Raw genomic sequence first — 16981 nt, 5'->3', positions numbered from 1 at the left:
TGCTGAATAAACTAAATTATTGATGTATCTTAAATAGAAAACTATCTTACGATAGATTTTTACCCCAAAAGTTTTTTATTAAAATAAATGCGATAAAAATAAAAAAAAATCCAATTTAAATAAAAAAAAAATCAGATTTTTTTGATTTTTTTTTTAAAAAAACATTGATTTTTATCCACCCTGAAACCAAGTCTGATGTCTGCATTCTCAAAGTCTGATGTGCACTTCTTGGTTTACAACAGACGATTCGAAGTTACGACGGCACCAGGTGTGGGTTCTAAATTTTTTTTACTACCGGTTCTGTGGGCGTGGCTTATTTTGTGGGCGTGGCTTGATGGTCATGTGACAATTCTTTAGGATTTAGCAGAGGTACTGGTCTACCAGGCTTTTAACTGCTTGCAGAGCTGTACCGGTCTATTCATTTGTTTTTGGAGGCACCGGTCTACTAATTTGTTTTTGGAGGCACTAGTCTACCCATTTATTTTTGCAGGCACCAGTCTACCCATTTGTTTTTCGAGCGCACTGGTCTACCACCACACTGCCTTTTAACACTGATCAGCTGTAGGGTGGCCCTTTGAAGCCCCGCAGCAAGAGTTTAAACAGTTTTTTTTCCCTCTAGCCGATCAGCTAGGACTCAGGAGGCAGCAATAGATTGGGGGTGGGGCCAAATAAAAGATAAGAATAATGTGGGGGAGGGGGGGCAGAACCAGTTCGGTGACGTCATATCGTCACTGCTACCGGCTTGGCAGAACCGGGTGGAACCTGGAGGAACCCACCACTGGACGGCACTGAAAAAGGTGACTTATGATCGTTTTTTTCACACTTATAACCATTGCAGCATCCCACATGGTCACATAATCAAAATGTGGACGCTGGGCAACTGATTCATATTTATGACAGTGTCCAGGGGACATGAGACCCCTCCTTTTTGCACCCTTCCAACAAGCAAAGTCAACGGGGAAGCCAAATTCACTTAACAACTGTGTTACTAGCTTAACAACTGCAGGGATTCACTTAACAATCGAGGCAAGAAAGGTTGTAAAATGGGGCAAAACTCATTTAACAACTGTCTCACTTAGCAGTAGAAATTTTGGGCTCAATTGCAGTCCTGAGTCAAGGACGACCTGTACTGATTATTACTTTTTTTAAGGAAATAATGTTTAGGTAAACGTTAGCATGAAACTGTCCATAAATATATTTGTATCTCAGACTCAAAAGAGGATTTTCTTCAGCTTTCCACCCCCGATTTGCATAGCGTGGATATTTGGCCAGGAGCATAGAAGCCCAAAGCTCATCAAGCTACAGAAATGGTCGAAAAGTCATCTGCTAAAGATAATGGATATTACCATAATAAATGTAAAATCAGCTCTATATCTTTGGGTAGCATGGCCCTTTCCTGGCAGCCAGGGACTCTACAGAAATCTGCCATCTGCTTATTGGATGCTGTATACAGAAAATAGGATAATAAGAGTCAGAAGGGACCTTGGAGGTCTTCTAGTCCAACCCCTGTTCGAACGGAAGACCTTTCCACCATTTCAGATAAATGGTTGTCCAGTCTCTTTTGGAAAGCCTCCAGTGATGGAGCACCCACAATTTCTGAAGACAAGTTGTTCCATTGGTTGATTGCTCTCACCGTTAGGAAATTTCTCCTTAGTCCTAGGTTGCTTCTCTCCTTGGTTAGTTTCCATCCATTGTTTCTCATCTTGCCTTTTGGTGCTCTGGAGAACAATGTGACCCCCTCTTCTTTGTGGCAGCCCCTCAAATACTGGAATACTACTATCATGTCACCCTTAATTTTTCTTTTCTTTAGACTAGCCCAGAGATCTGCAACCTTAAACACTCAAAGAGCCATTTGGACCCGTTTCCCACAGAAAAGAAAACACCGGGAGCCACAAAATCCTTCCCGTGCCTGACTATTTCTTGAGCGGCCACAAAACTAGCATATGTAATTGAATTAAACGTTCTGTTTTCTTCTGAAACTTTTCTTTTCTTGGATTTATCCATGGTTGGCCTACCGGGGGTCGAAAAGCTCAATAAATCACGTGCCGGCGGGTATTGCACATTGGCGGTTGTGACGCATATTTTGAGTGTCAGGGAGCCGCAGCAGAGGGGTGAAACAGCCACATGCGGCTCCAGAGCCGCAGGTTGCTGACCCTGGACTAGCCAAATCTTTTGCGACCTTCTGACAAGTAAAGTTAATGGGAAGCCAAATTCACTTAACAATCAGGTTACTAACTTAATAACGGCAGCAATTCACTTAAGAATTGCGGCAAGAAATGTCATAAAAGGGGAACAAAACCCGCTTAACAACTCTCTGCTTAATAACAATAAATTTTGGTTATAAGTTGAGGACTATCTGTATTTTACCTTCAGGCATTCAGGCCTGATCCAGAAAGATCAGAAATGTTGCAAACTATTTGGTTTCCCTTTCCAAAGCTCCAAAGCTCACTTACAAACTAGTTCAACTATGCTTGAAATTCTTACAATATTTGAAGAATGACTGGCAGACAAGATGTTTGGCCAGAAATTTAAGTAATCCAATCACAATTTCTTCTAAAAAATCCACCACCACCCCAATCTTTGTAGGAGCCCCTCAAATATTGGAAGACTGCTATCATGGCAAGTTGTTCCACTGATTAATTGTTCTCACTATCAGGAAATTTCTCCTTAGTTCTAAGTTGCTTCTCTCTTCGATTTGTTTCCACCCGTTGCTTCTTGTCCTGCCCTCAGGGGCTTTGGAGAATAGCTTGACTCCCTCTTCTTTGTAGGAGCCCCTCAAATATTGGAAGACTGCTATCATGTCTCCCCTAGTCCTGATTCTCATTCAACTAGACGTACCCAGTTCCTGCAACCATTCTTCGTATGTTTTAGCCTCCAGTCCCCTAATCATTTTTGTCGCTCTTCTCTGCACTCTTTCCAGAATCCCAACATCTTTTTCACATTGTGGTGAACAGAACTGGATGCCGAATTCCAAAGTGTAGTCTCACTAAGTCTTCGTAAGTACCCCTTTCGAACTTCACAGAAACGTACACGGCCTCTGTTACACAAACGAACAGGCCTCCGTTCTCCACGATAGGTTATTTTTGTCAAGGGGAAGGCCAAAACGTACGTATTCCCTTCCCAGAAATGTCACGCAGACATCCAACTGCAAAGATCAGGCCGGCGCCAAGTAACGGGAGATCTCATGAATCTTCCCCTCAACGCACACCAGCATACTTGGAAGCATTAACCACCGGCAGCCTTCGATAAGCCAATAAACAGCATGTGCGATGGGAGACAGAAAGACAGGGAGGGGAGCCCAGCCATGGAGAAAAAGCATTTTTATGCCCTGCAATGCAGTAGTAAGGCTCGGCCTCTCGGTGCAAGCTTGTTTCCCTCCTCTGGCAAAGAGCAACAGCCTCTGCTGGCAGACAGCGTCCAAAGCAGTCGTATTCTCGCTCCGATAAGGTTGCGCCTGCCAATTTCGGAAGCAGCAGTGCGTCTGTCTGTGACTGCGAGAACGGCAGATGCCGCTTTGATCCGACTGAACTCTCTTTTATTTTATTTTTATTTTATTTTATTTTCATTCGCTGCCACCACGCTGGAACAACAGTGGCTCCACAGCAGCAAACTTCACATAGAGCGAGAGCGAGAGACGACAAACGACAACAAAGAAGGCAGAGCACAGCGAAAACACTTTTCGGGGTTTTCGTTTCTGCCAGGGCGCTCACTCGCTCGCTTTTTTTAAAAAAGGCGGCCCTGGGGAAGTGGCTGCAAATCGGCCAAATTAGAGTGGAAGCTGGAACGATCAAGCCAGCACAATGTCAGAGAGGATTCAAGGGAAGTTGGGAGATGCAGAATGGCTGCGACTCAGGCTGCCTGCACAACTTATCCAACCGCAGGTAGACTCGACGTGCAACAGTTTTGTTTAGTCACCGTGTGCATTCCCGCGAAGTTCTAAAGTGGTACTTTGCAAAGTACCGCTTTGCAGAGCCTTAGTAAGGCCAAGCTTGGAACACAGGTAGTCCTCGACATACGACCACCATGGAGCCCAGAATTTAGGTGGCTAAGTGAGAAATTTGTAAGGATGACTTTTGCCCCATTTTACGACTTTTTTTTTTTTGGCACGTTAAGTGGATCGCTGCAGTTGTTAAATTAGTCACATGGTTGTTAAGTGAACTTGGCTTCCCCATTGACTTGGGTAGGCAGAAGGTTGCAAAAATGTGACCCTGGGACCCTGCAACCAGGGGTGAAATGTAAAATTTGTTACTACTGGTTCTGTGGGCGTGGCTTGGTGGGGGGGGTAATGTGACTGGGTGGGCGTGGCCAACTTTTTTTTTTTTTTTAACTTTTCAAAGCATTTTTTCTAATGCTTTGAAAAGCCTCTGCCGATCAGGCAACTCAGCTGGGATCGTCAGAGACTTTTCAAAGCATTTTTTTTTACCACCTCTTCGGCCAAGAGGTTGCAGAAAAAAATGCTTTTAAAAGGCTCTGACGATCCCAGCTGAGCCATGCGATCATCAAAGGTTTTTTTTTTTTTACTTCTGAAAGCATTTTTTTCGGCCAAAGAGGTTGTAGAAAAAATGCTTTTAAAAATTAAAAAAAAAAAAGCCTCTGATGATTGCGCGGCTCAGCTGGGCATGGGGGGGGCAGGGATTTTTGCTACTGGTTCTCCGAACCACCCGCCACCATTGCTACTGGATCAGGCGATCCGGTCCGAACCAGGAGCATTTTACCCCTGACTGCAACCGTCATAAATGTGAGTCGGTTGTCAAGCATCTGACTGTAAATCATGCTGAAGTGTGAAAAATGGTCATAAGTTACTTTTTTCAGTGCCGTTGTAACTTCAAACGGTCATTAAGCGAACTGTTGGACTAACTGTACAAGTGATCAAAATTCCAACGTTTGGTAACTGACTCATATTTATGACGGTTGCAATGTCCCAGGGTCATGTGATCACCTTTTGCAACTTTCCGGAAAGCAAAGTTAATGGGGAAGCCAGATTCACTTAACGACCGGGTTACTAACTGAAGAACTGCAGTGATTCACTTAATAACCGTGGCAAAAAAAGGTTGTAAAAAGGGGGCAAAAAATCACTTAAGAAATGTTTTGCTTAGCAACAGAAGCTTTGGGCTCAATTGTGGCTGTAACTCAAAGACTGCCCATATTTGTAAAAAAATAATAATAATAATAAAGGCAGGATAATAAACAAACAGAAATAAATTAAAAATTATTTTTTATTATGGGCTTTTAATCATAAAAGTAACCCGTCAAATTTGTACCCTGCCCAACTTGCAATGCTGTGAGACTTACAAAATAAAGATAAAAGCTGGCAAACGCAATGTTGTGAGTGTTTTAACAGTGGATTATCATGATATTGTATACCACTTTGGGTCAACAATATATTAGTTGGCACGTAACAAACGAGCAAACTGCAGGAGATTTAATTCAAGCACTAAATTGGGACAGGGTACATTGAACTAATTTTATTTTTTTTTAAAAAAAAAATGCATTGTGCTGCTAGCAAACAGGGTCAGTTCCATAAATACCCAAATATAAATTAACCCAAAGGCTCACCGAGTTCTGAGCTGGAGTCAAGATTTTTTAAAAAGTGTTCTAGCAGAGAATGATTTAAGGAGTGGGTCAGTGCTGGCTTCCCCCATATGTCTGTTTAATTGACTATCCTTCTTCTAGCTTTATTGAGCCTATCTAAAAGCTTTCTATCAGCGTAGGTTATTATTTTGTTGTCTGCTGAAAAGTAGCAGAAAATTATGTTGTCACTATTTGGTTCTTCATAACCAAATTTCAGCCCAATAATCTTGAGCAGCCTGAAAAGGCAGAATTAATCACTTTTGATGCAAATTAGTATTTTAGGATGACCCCCTGCCCTCAGATATACTTGAAAGCAAAATCAAACTGGACAAAGCAATGCAATCAACCATCCTCAGAACACTTTATGCTACATCCTACAATTATCCCACCTTCTGCTTTATTTGTAGAATGGACACATGATTCGTGAGACAAAAGTAATAAAATTAAATTGTTAGTATAAATCAAATGAAAAACCTGATTGCGGTCATTAACCAGCACACGGAAATCGGTGTGGCAAATATTCAAAACTAAATTGACAACGTCGGGGTAGTTAGGAAGGATACATGAGGAAGAAAAAAAAGGGATTAGGTTACTTATAAATAAAAATTTGGTTTGGAGATTGCTTGCTTCCAAACTACATCGATCTCATATTCTAAGATAACGGAGTTCGTAACTGTGTATAACTCAAAATATATTTATATGTATTTAAATATATATATTTAAACTTTTTCATAGATTAGTTCAGGAGGGATGCACAAGCTACTTCTCACATACATTCTGAAGTCAGAATCCCGAGACCCGATATTATTTTCCAGCTTTGCAACATCACTCCAAATATAAATTACAGGGAAACAATGGTGAAAGAAAGGTATATCTTGATTTGATGCTTGCAAGCACCAGTTTTGTCATGTGAGAAATAAAATGCTGATCTAAGATGGCTTTTGATCTGATCCAGTAGGACTGTTATTACGTGGAGGGGGGAAAGGGCTGTACCGCATTCTGAACTGATTCTTTTGATGTTAGGGTAACATACTATCTTCCATGAGGCTAAACAATAAACCTGTGCATGGATTGGTGAGCATATTCCTAGAACTGCATAGAATTACGATTAGATTAGATTAGATTAGATTAGATTAGATTAGATTAGATTAACAGAGTTGGAAGGGTCCTTGTAGATCTAGTCCAGGGGTCTGCAACCCATAGCTCTGGAGCCGCATGTGGCTCTTTCATCCCTGTGCTGCAGCTTCCTGACGCTCAAAATATGTGTCACAACCACCAATGCGCGAGACCCGCCTGGCACGCGATTTATTGGGCTTTTCGACCCCGGTAGGCTAATTTATTTATTTATTTATTTTTATTACTCACATTTATAGACCGCCTTTCTCCCGAAGGACTCAGGGCGGTGTAAAGCCAAGGTAAAAAAAACATAAATACAAACATTAAAACAATTTAAAAAGATATATATAAGTTTGGCCCCAGGTTAAAAAAACAGTAACAAAACATATTAAAAAAACATTTTAAAAAGTGTTAAGCCAGCCCGGCTTGCTGAAAAAGAAAGGTCTTCAGGGCACGGCGGAAGGCACCGAGGTCTTGAATTCTTCATATCTCTGGGGGCAGTTAATCATGGATAAATCCAAGAAAAGAAGTTTCTGAAGAAAACAGAATGTTTAATCCAACTACATATGCTCGTTTTATGGCCGCTCAGGAAATAGTCAGGCATGGAAAGGGTTTTGTGGCTCCCGGTGTTTTATTTTCTGTGGGAAACGGGTCCAAATGGCTCTTTGAGTGTTTAAGGTTGCTGACTCCTGATCTAGTCCAACCCCCACTCCCCAAACAGGAGACCCTACACCTTACAGATATTAGATGTGAGTGTGAAAAAGACAACAAATTGAAGAGGAGCTGCCCAAATCAATGCAAACTCATTCAAGGCATCTGATCTAGCAAAGTCGTTGGAAGAAACGGAACAGAATATAGAATATTAAGGTGGGAAGGTTACCCACAGCAGGAACTCCTATATCATTCTAGACTAATGACTGTCCAGTCTCTTTTTAAAAACCTCCAGTGACGCAGCACCCAAAACTTCTGGAAGAAAGCCATTCCACTGAGTAAATTGTTCTCTCTGTCAGGAAATTTCTCCTTAGTTCTAGGCTGGAGCTCTCTTTGGTCATCTTCTTGCCCTGCCCTCAAGTGCTCTGGAGAATAGATCAAATCTTTCTTCTCTGTGACTGCCCCTCATATACTGGAAGATTGCTATCATCTCACCCCTGGTCCTTCTCTTTGTTAGACATACCTAGTTCCCTTAAACCAGGGGTCGGCAACTTTAAACACTGAGGCATTTGGACCCATTTCCCACAGAAAAGAAAACACCGGGAGCCACAAAACTCTTCCTGTACCTGACTATTTCCTGAGCGGCCACAAGACTAGCATATATAGTTGAATTAAAGATTCTGTTTTCTTCTGAAACTTTTCTTTTCTTGGATTTATCCATGATTGGCCTACCGGGGATTGAAAAGCTTAATAAATTGCGCGTCGATGGGTGTCGCACATTGGCAGTTGTGATGCATATTTTGAGTGACAGGGAGCTGCAGCAGAGGGATGAAAGAGCCACATGCGGCTCCAGAGCCGCAGGTTGCTGACCCCAGCCTTAAAAGTTCCTCGTACGATTTAGGCTCCAGACCCCTTATCTTTGTTGTTGTTCTTCTCTGCACTCTTTCTAGAGTCTCAGCATTTTTATTTTTATTTTTTGTACTGTGGTGATGAGAATTGGATGCAGTATTGGTTTCCACCAATGCGTGGTGGAAACAAAAGGCTGGAACATAAGGTAAGGAATTGATCTGGAAATCAGATATCTGGGCGTATCCAGCCTATGAGTTTCCAACCTGTAAAAATGGGAATGCTATTACTTTCTTTTTATTTTAAAGGGTAACAATCACTGCTCAAACCTGCATGACGGTACTAGAAATGCTATTAACGACTTGAAAATGTCTCGGTTCTCCCATCAAAGTCCAGAATCCTTGTCTTGGATTGACAAGAGCCTTGGTGGCGCAGCAGATTAAAGCACTGTTAAGTAACACCAGCTGCCTGCAATTACTGCAAGTTCAAATCTCACCAGGCTCAAAGTTGACTCAGCCTTCCATCCTTTCGAGGTAGGTAAAATGAGGACCCAGTTTGTGGGGGCAATAAGCTGACTTTGTATAAAAAAGAACACCGCTTAGGGGGGGCCGAAAGCCCTACTAAGCAGGTATATACAAAAGTATGAAGGCTATTGCTTAATGCATTGTAAGCCGCCCTGAGTCTCCGGAAAAGGGCGGCATATAAATCGAACCAATAATAAATAAATACAATAAATAAAAATCCATTTGTTAGGAACGCTCCAAAGAGCCAGTTGTCTTAATGAGAATTACTTTTTTCAAAAAAAAAAAAAAAAAAGTTAGGTAGGGCTTAAAAATATTGATAGGCATCGGTATGAGACCCATATAGGATTTAAAATAACAAACGGAAATATTATAACTCCCTTCACTGTAATGCAGATAGTCCTCCGTTTATGACAATCGAACCCAAAATTTATGTTGCTAAGCAAGACGGCTGTTAAGTGAGCTTTGCCCCCATTTTACGATCTTTTTTGCCACAGTCGCTAAGCGAATCGCGGCAGTTGTTCAGTGAGTAACATGGTTATTAAATGAATCTGGCTTCTCCACTGACTTTGCTGGCTTGGTGGTCGCAAAAAGGGGATGGCATGACTGACCCTGGGAGGCAGCAACCGTCATAAATAGGAGTCATAGGAGTCATAAATAGGAGTCAGTCAACATTCAATAAGCGTCTGAATGTTGATCCCGGGAATGCTGCAATGGTCATTAAGTGTGAAAAACGGTCCTAAGTCACTTTTTTTCGGCACCGTTGTAACTTTGAACGGTCGCTAAAGGAACTGTTGTAAGTCGAGGACTACCTGCATAGAGATAAGTTTTGGATTTAATGTTGACTTGAAAAAGACAGGAGTGAATTGGGGAAAGGAAGGCGTGGCGAAGCAGCCTCCGATTCGGTTTCTATTGTTCCCAGGGAACACGCTCCTGTCGTCTAACGGCTGTTTATTTCCACCCCCAGCTGATCGAGAAATACAACCTTTCTTTGAAATTGACAGCTTTCAAATATTTTCCAGGCCATCAGTGCAGAGACGTGGGATCTTTACAATGGGGGTGGGGAGGGGAGGGAATTTATTGCATTCAAGAGACTGCAGACAGATGCGAGTTCAGCAGAGGGAAGATTAGCAGAGTCATCAGGCCAGAATATTTGAGAAAACAGCAGCAGCAACAACAGCAGCAGAGCAGATCGGAGAGAGACAGAGAAAAGAAATAATTCAAATGCCCATCGAACAAGGATACAAAATCTAAGTAGAGCAAGGTTGTTGGGGGGTTTTTTGGTTAAAAAATAAAATAAAAAGGATGATCTGTCACTAATTGTTGCTTGCATTCAGCCACAAATTACCATATTTTTCAGAGTATTAAGAATGCACCTTTTTCCCCCCTAAAAGGGGGTGAAAATTTAGGTGCGCCTTATACACCGAATGTAGCCCCGCCCACCCACTGGTCCCCGCCCTTTGGCCTCTGCCTCCCAGCAGTTACCTCCTTGCAAGCAAACAGCAAGAAAAAACAGCTCCTTTCAGCTTCAGCACAGCCTAATTAGCACAAGTTGATTAGATCGGCCTCCCGACTCTCAGCTGATTTGCTCTCAGCTGTTTTGCACAGGGCTCTGCTGCTTGCTGCAAAGAGGTAAATTGCTGGAGCAGGTGTTTTTTCCCCCTTCTGCTAATCAAGCTATGCTGAAAACGAAAATGAAAGTAAAGCAGGCTGTTTGCTGCAAGGAGGCAAAATTGCTCAGAGGCAGAGGGAGATTTCTTTTTCTTCTTTTCCTCACCAAAAAAGCTAGGTTCGTCTTATCCTCCGGTGCGTCTTATACTCCGAAAAATATGGTATACACTCTAGAACCGTGATGGCACAGCTGGCACGCAGAGTCCTCTCTGCAGGCACGCGAGCTGTCGGCCAGCTCAGCTCCATCGTGCATGCGCACACCTCCCGCCAGCCAGTTGATTTTCTGGATGCATGGGGGAGCGGGGTGCATGTGGGAGATGTGTGCGCATCCGCGGGGGTCATGTGCGCATGATAAAAACATATGAAGAATGGTTGTAGGAATTGGGTTTGTCTAGTCTAGTGAAAAGGACTAGGCAGGAGACATGATAACAGTGTTCCAATATTTGAGGGGCTGCCACAAAGAAGAGGGGAGGTCAACCGATTCCCAAAGCACCAGAAGGCAAGACAAGAAGTAATGCATGGAAGCTCATCAAAGAGAGAGCCATCCTAGAACTAAGGAGAAACTTCCTAACAGTGAAAACAATTAACCAGTAGAACAACTTGCCTTCAGAAGTTGTGGGTGCTCCATCACTTTTAAGAAGAAACTGGACAGCCATTTGTTTCGAATGGTATAGGGCAGTGAGGGCTAACCTTTTTGCCGTCACGTGCCAAAAGTGGGGGGAGTGTGGGGGGGGTCATGCGCACGCATGCCCACACCCGTCATTCAATGCGCCTTGACACACACACCCCATGCATGCGCACGTGACCTCCCTGCACTCCCCCTGTTTTTGGCACGCGATGGCATGGTGGGCCCGGTAGGCCCATTTTTTGCCCTCCCCAGGCTCCAGAGCTTTTCTAGGAGCCTGGGGAGGGCGAAAACAGCCTTCCCCCCCCACACACACACACAACAAAAACAGCCAGTTTCCTGACTTCCGGTGGGCCCGAAAATTAGCTGGCTGGCACGCACATGTGCGCTGGAACTCAGCTAGGGCAAAGCTCGCATGCCCACCGATATTGCCCCGTGTGCCACCTATAGCACGTGTGCCATAGGTTCGCCATCACGGGTATAGGGTCTCCTGCTTGAGCAGGGGATTGGACTTCCTTGGAAGACCTCCAAGCTACCTTCCAACTTTATTATTCTGTTAAATTACAGGTAAAGTGAAGGATGGTGTGCTGTAGTTCAGGTGTTAGAATAACAAAGGGGTCTCCAAACTTGGACGCGGTGGCTCAGTATCTAAGACGCTGACCTTGTTGATTGAAAAGTCAGCAGTTCAGTGGTTCGAATCCCTAGTGCCGCGTAACGGGATGAGCTCCTGTTACTTGTCCCAGCTTCTGCCAACCTAGCAGTTCGAAAGCACGTAAAAAATGCACGTAGAAAAATAGGGACCACCTTTGGTGGGAAGGTAACAGCGTTCCGTGTGCCTTTGGCGTTGAATCATGCCGGCCACATGACCACGGAGACGTCTTCGGACAGCGCTGACTCTTCGGCTTTGAAACGGAGATGAGCACCGCCCCCTAGAGTCGGGAACAACTAGCCCATATGTGCGAGGGGAACCTTTACCTTTACCTCCAAACTTAGCAACTTTAAGACTTGTGGACTTCAACTCCCACAATTCCCCACTCAGCCATGGGAGTTGAAGTCCACAAGTCTTAAGGTTGCCAAGTTTGGAGGCCCCTGGAATAGCATTTAAGAGACTCAACCATGGAATGTCTCCCATGGACTTCTAACCAGGACACCTAACCATAAACCCAAGCATGGAAGCTTACTGGGTGACTTTGGATAGGCCATTCTCTTTCAGCCCAATCCAACTCACAGAGCTGCTTTTAGGGGGAAATGGGAGGAGGGAGAGTTCAATGCCTTGAGTTCTTGAAGGAAACCCAACAATAAAATGAATTGTGCCTATCATTCACAAAAGGTAATGTTAGTTATATAGTGTCACGTGTCTTTCAAATCCCGATTCGGGAAGTGGGTTGCATCTGAAATACTAAACTTCCCAATTTATAAAGAACCGTCAAAGAAAAATAACGAGACGACACATACCAACCAACCAGTTTGCCGTGATGAAAAGGGAAGGTAGGCATTCTATAAAACACTACGCATTGCCCACGTAATTTAGGATTCATCAGAATTCAGCTCTGCAATGCAGGCCTATCTAGTGGACATGTATAATCGCCAGCAGTTGATGCGTATTTGCAATGCAAACAAGCCCAAGTAGTTTTTTTAAAAAATGACCCTGTGTAACTCGAATGCATATCCCTGTGCCCAAGAAGAAGAAAAATAGACTGTTGATCCTATGTACTGTTTTCTGAAGCTATTTATCTCCTAACCACACAGATCTTCATGCATTAATAAGAGCAAATCTATATTCCTTATAGTCCAAGAGAATTCAAACCATCTGCCCTAAAAACAATGTTTAAAAGCTTCCTAATTAATAATGTGGGCTTCAATATTAGACACCAAAGGCATGCGAGCAGAAACAAACCAGCTCTCGCAGAGAAAAGCTCCTATCAAAATATTGGAAAATGAATTGTTTAACTCCAGCAATCTGAAATTCATCACAATGTACAAAACGTATTTGTGCAAAAAAAATGCTTTATGAAGTTCTTTTGCTGTAGAAGAAAATTATTAGTTCAATTTCTATCACGTATTTCTTTGGGAGTGTAATTTGACATATCCGTACGACTGCCTTGATTTCCCCAACCACCCCCAAAAAACCTCCAAAATCCCTGAACTTGGTTAGAATGAATGGCAGACTGTCTCAGAATTACCTATCTTCCCAGGCCTACCGGTATTTCAAAATCTGGATCATTTTAGCACATTCAGGGTGCTGTATTCTCACAACATTCAGAACCACAAATTAGCCAACCACTTTTAAGGCTAACCACTCTATAAATCCAATCTGCATAGTTCATTTATAGATCATTTTATTGTGTTAACCCACAAAACTGGAGTCATTGCATCAATTATTGATTACATTTGTTGTGTATTGTACATAGAAATTCTGGCTCCCGAGACCAGGAATTACAGGAAAAGAATGCCAAAATGGAGAGGCGTAGCCTTGATCCAGCCTATTTAAAGTTCTTTTTAAAAATGAACATTAAGTTTATAGGGGTCTGCAGATTTGCAGCGTGGTCCTATTTATTAGGCAGATGCTTAGGACTGAAACCATACATGCATTTAACCAGAAGAAACCGATGAAGGCTAACTAGAAAAATTATACATTCAAAGAAGAATAGCAATTCTTCTATTTTCCCACGTCATTCATGCTTGTCCCGAATGAGTCATGCTCTTCAGGGTCTCCAGCAAGGTTTATTCACCATCAGTTATCTGATCATTTTAAATTGGAAAAGCCAGTTATTAAATTTGGCACCTTTCTGCATGTAGAACCATTGCGGTACAATAGTTAAGGTGCTGGACTAGAAATTAGGAAACCGTGATTTCTAGTCCTCCTTTAAGTACAAAGCTGGCAAGGTTGACTTTGGGCCAGTCTTTCAATCTCAGTCTACTAAACCCATTTCACATGATTGTTGTTATGGGGGGGAAAAGGAAGCAAGAGCAGTATATATATACAGTGTCCTGTTTTGTTTGTACAAATCAAGGTGAGATATAAACATGGATACCAACTTAAATAAGAATTTGTGGAAAACCAAGGAGCAAAGGTCCACCAATTACAATATACTTAAAGGTTCTACAGCACAAACCTATCGATCAGAAAAGTGGTTTACTGAATTTAATGGGACTTGGTCCCAATTAATACTCTCATAATCAGTTAACAGCAGAATGGCCCTTCCAGGTAAGGATGCTCTTCTTCGAAATCGGCATTTCTCAAATTTGGCAATTTTAAAACACGTGGTCTTTAACTCCCAGTATTCCCCAGCTATGCTATGTAATATATAATATAATACCCTGTTTCTCCCAAAATAAGACATCCCCTGATAATAAGCCCAATGGGGCTTTTGAGCACATGGCAATAAGGCCAAGCGCTTATTACAGGGTTCAATAAAATATAAAAAAGGGTCTTATTTTTGGGGAAACACAGGTAATTTACAGACCCCCTCACATCCTGGACATAAACTGTTTCAACTCCTACCCTCCAAACGACGCTATAGAGCACTGCACACCAGAACAACTAGACACAAGAACAGTTTTTTCCCAAACGCCATCACTCTGCTAAACAAATAATTCCCTCAACACTGTCAAATTATTCACATTAGGCTGCATTGCTATTAATCTTCTCACCTATCACCCATCTCCTCCCACTTATGACTGCATGACTGTAATTTTGTTGCTTGTATCCTTACGATTAATATTGATATTGTTTCCCGATTGCTTATTTGTACCCTATGACTATCATTAAGTGTTGTATCTTATGATTCTTGACGAATGTATCTTTTATGTACACTGAGAGCGTATGCACCAAAGACAAATAAATTCCTTGTGTGTCCCATCACACTTGGCCAATAAAAAAATTATAATCTATTCTATATAACAACAGAGTTGGGAGGGACCTTGGAGTCTTCTAGTCCAACCCCCTGCTTAGGCAGGAAACCCTACATCACTTCAGATTGGTTATGATATGCTGGCTGGGAAATTCTGGAAATTTATTTATTTATTTATTCAATTTGTATGCCGCCCCTCTCCGAAGACTCAGGGCGGCATACAATTGACAATCCACATGCCTTTAAATTTGCCAAGTTTGAGAAAGGGCGTTTTAAATGCTAGTCAGCCAGATGACAAAAGTCAAGGGAAATATTAGCCCAAATTAAACCTCCATTTCTGGGTACCAAAAAGGACCCCTTCCAGCTTCTGGGACTCCTAAGAGAAACAAGCCTCTGGGAGTGTCAGGCACCTGCATGGGGAGAAGGGGGGGTCCCAGCAAAATTAAAAAGCGGGGCTGTGCTCCTTCATATGGCAGGCAAAATCCAACCCACGCCTTCTTTTTCCTCCATATGCTTTTTTTTTTTGGACTTCAGCTCCCAGAATTCCCTGCACCGCTCAGCCATTGGCTTTACCGCTTAGGGAATTCTGGGAGATGAAGTCCAAAAGAGTAAAGGAAGCTGCTTTGCAGAAAGGAAAGGGGAAAAAAATGGACACACCCCCCTTAAGGGCTAAGGCGTCGAGCTAAGGCGTTGCATTCCGGGAAGCCCGAGGGAAGATGATCCAACAGGCTCGGCAAAAGAGCCGCGTGTTCTGAACTCGACGCGGCCACACTTACCGTGCCCCTGGTTCCGCCGGCGGCGCTCTCACGTCGACGGCGCGCCGCTGCCCGCCGCGCGCAACGATTGGTGGAGAATCCGGTTTCTCCCATCAGCCCTTGCGGCGGCGCGCCAAGCGGGCCCCGCCCACACCCTTATGACGCTAGAGGGGGAGGGATGGTAGGGGGGGGAAATAGGGCGCACGAATAATACGAAATAAAAATGAGACTGGCTTAACGTTGGAAATGCTTGGGTTTTTTTTCTTTCTTTCTTTCTTTCCTTTGTGTGGATCTTTCTTTCTTTTGTGTTCTTTCCCGGCGTGTGGGCAGAATGAGATCTGGGTGGCGGGCGTCAGACGCCTCCCTAAATCACGACTAGCAAGGCTTCGTTGCTATGGAAACAGGAGGCCGTACAGCTTCCATTCGGTGGCCATGAAAAATCCAAGAAGGGGAGGGAGCGGGTTGGTAACTGATGGAAAACCCACCTGCAAAAAGGAAGAATAAAACTTGCATTAAAGTCAGGCCAAAAAGCCAATCACTGATTATAGGTAGTCCTTGACATGAGCCCAGTTGGGCCCAGAATTTCCATTGCTAAGGAAAATAATGTTTTGTTTTGTTTTTTGGCCATGATTCATATGTGACTCATGCAGTTGTTAAGTGAGTCACCCGGTTGCTAAGTGAGTCCAGCTTCTTTCCTTGACTCTGCTTGTTGGAAGCCAGCTGGGAAAGTTCTAAATGGCAAAATTGCATGACCCTGGGATGCTGCCACCATCATAAATACATGCCGGTTGACAAGTGCCTGGATTCTGATTACATGAACACGGGGATGCTGTGCTAGTCATAAGTGCGAGGACTGATCATAAGTCATTTTTGTCAGTGGCGTAACTTCAAATGGTTGTTCAACTTAAGCTTGATTTAGACTTCTGCATCACTGCACATCAGGGAACATATGTGTTTGCCGTTTGAAGATACCTGCGTAGCTGTTGCACCTCTGCAAATGTTAAAGTTCTTGAGTAATAATAGTGTTCAATTATTTCTCTTCTGCAGGTTCCAATCTTAAAGTGCAGGCTTACTTGTACACACTGCGAGAACATCAAAACATGCTACAACATCAATGATTGAGGCTGCCAGAACTTTGAATCTCCCTCAACACCCGAAGCAGTAAAAGAGAAAGTAAAGAAGATGATGATAGCAGCAAGACAGATCATAAGAGAAGCCCTTTGGAATTCTGGCTGCAACGTGATACTACTATCATGTTGCCCTTAATTCTTTTCTTTAGACTAGCCCAGGGGTCTGCAACCTTAAACACTCAAAGAGCCATTTGGACCCGTTTCCCACAGAAAAGAAAACACCAGGAGCCACAAAACCCTT

The 16981-nt window shown here is 43.1% G+C and overlaps 1 protein-coding gene across 1 annotated transcript in view; it reads right to left on the bottom strand.

Moving 5' to 3' along the window:
• Positions 1–15677, bottom strand: part of NUP93 (nucleoporin 93) — a 152080-nt gene extending 136403 nt beyond the window's left edge. Inside the window, exon 1 of the mRNA XM_070953254.1 lies at positions 15632–15677. The gene's annotated coding sequence lies outside the window, so the exon portion shown is untranslated. The remainder of the gene's footprint in view (positions 1–15631) is intronic.
• Positions 15678–16981: the final 1304 nt, after the last annotated feature.

Source organism: Pituophis catenifer, unplaced genomic scaffold, assembly GCF_029215685.1.
Source record: "Pituophis catenifer annectens isolate HBS135680 unplaced genomic scaffold, rPitCat1.0.hap2 SCAF_13, whole genome shotgun sequence".
NCBI classification, from domain to species: domain Eukaryota; kingdom Metazoa; phylum Chordata; class Lepidosauria; order Squamata; family Colubridae; genus Pituophis; species Pituophis catenifer.
This window is presented reverse-complemented; position numbering and strand designations above follow the sequence as displayed.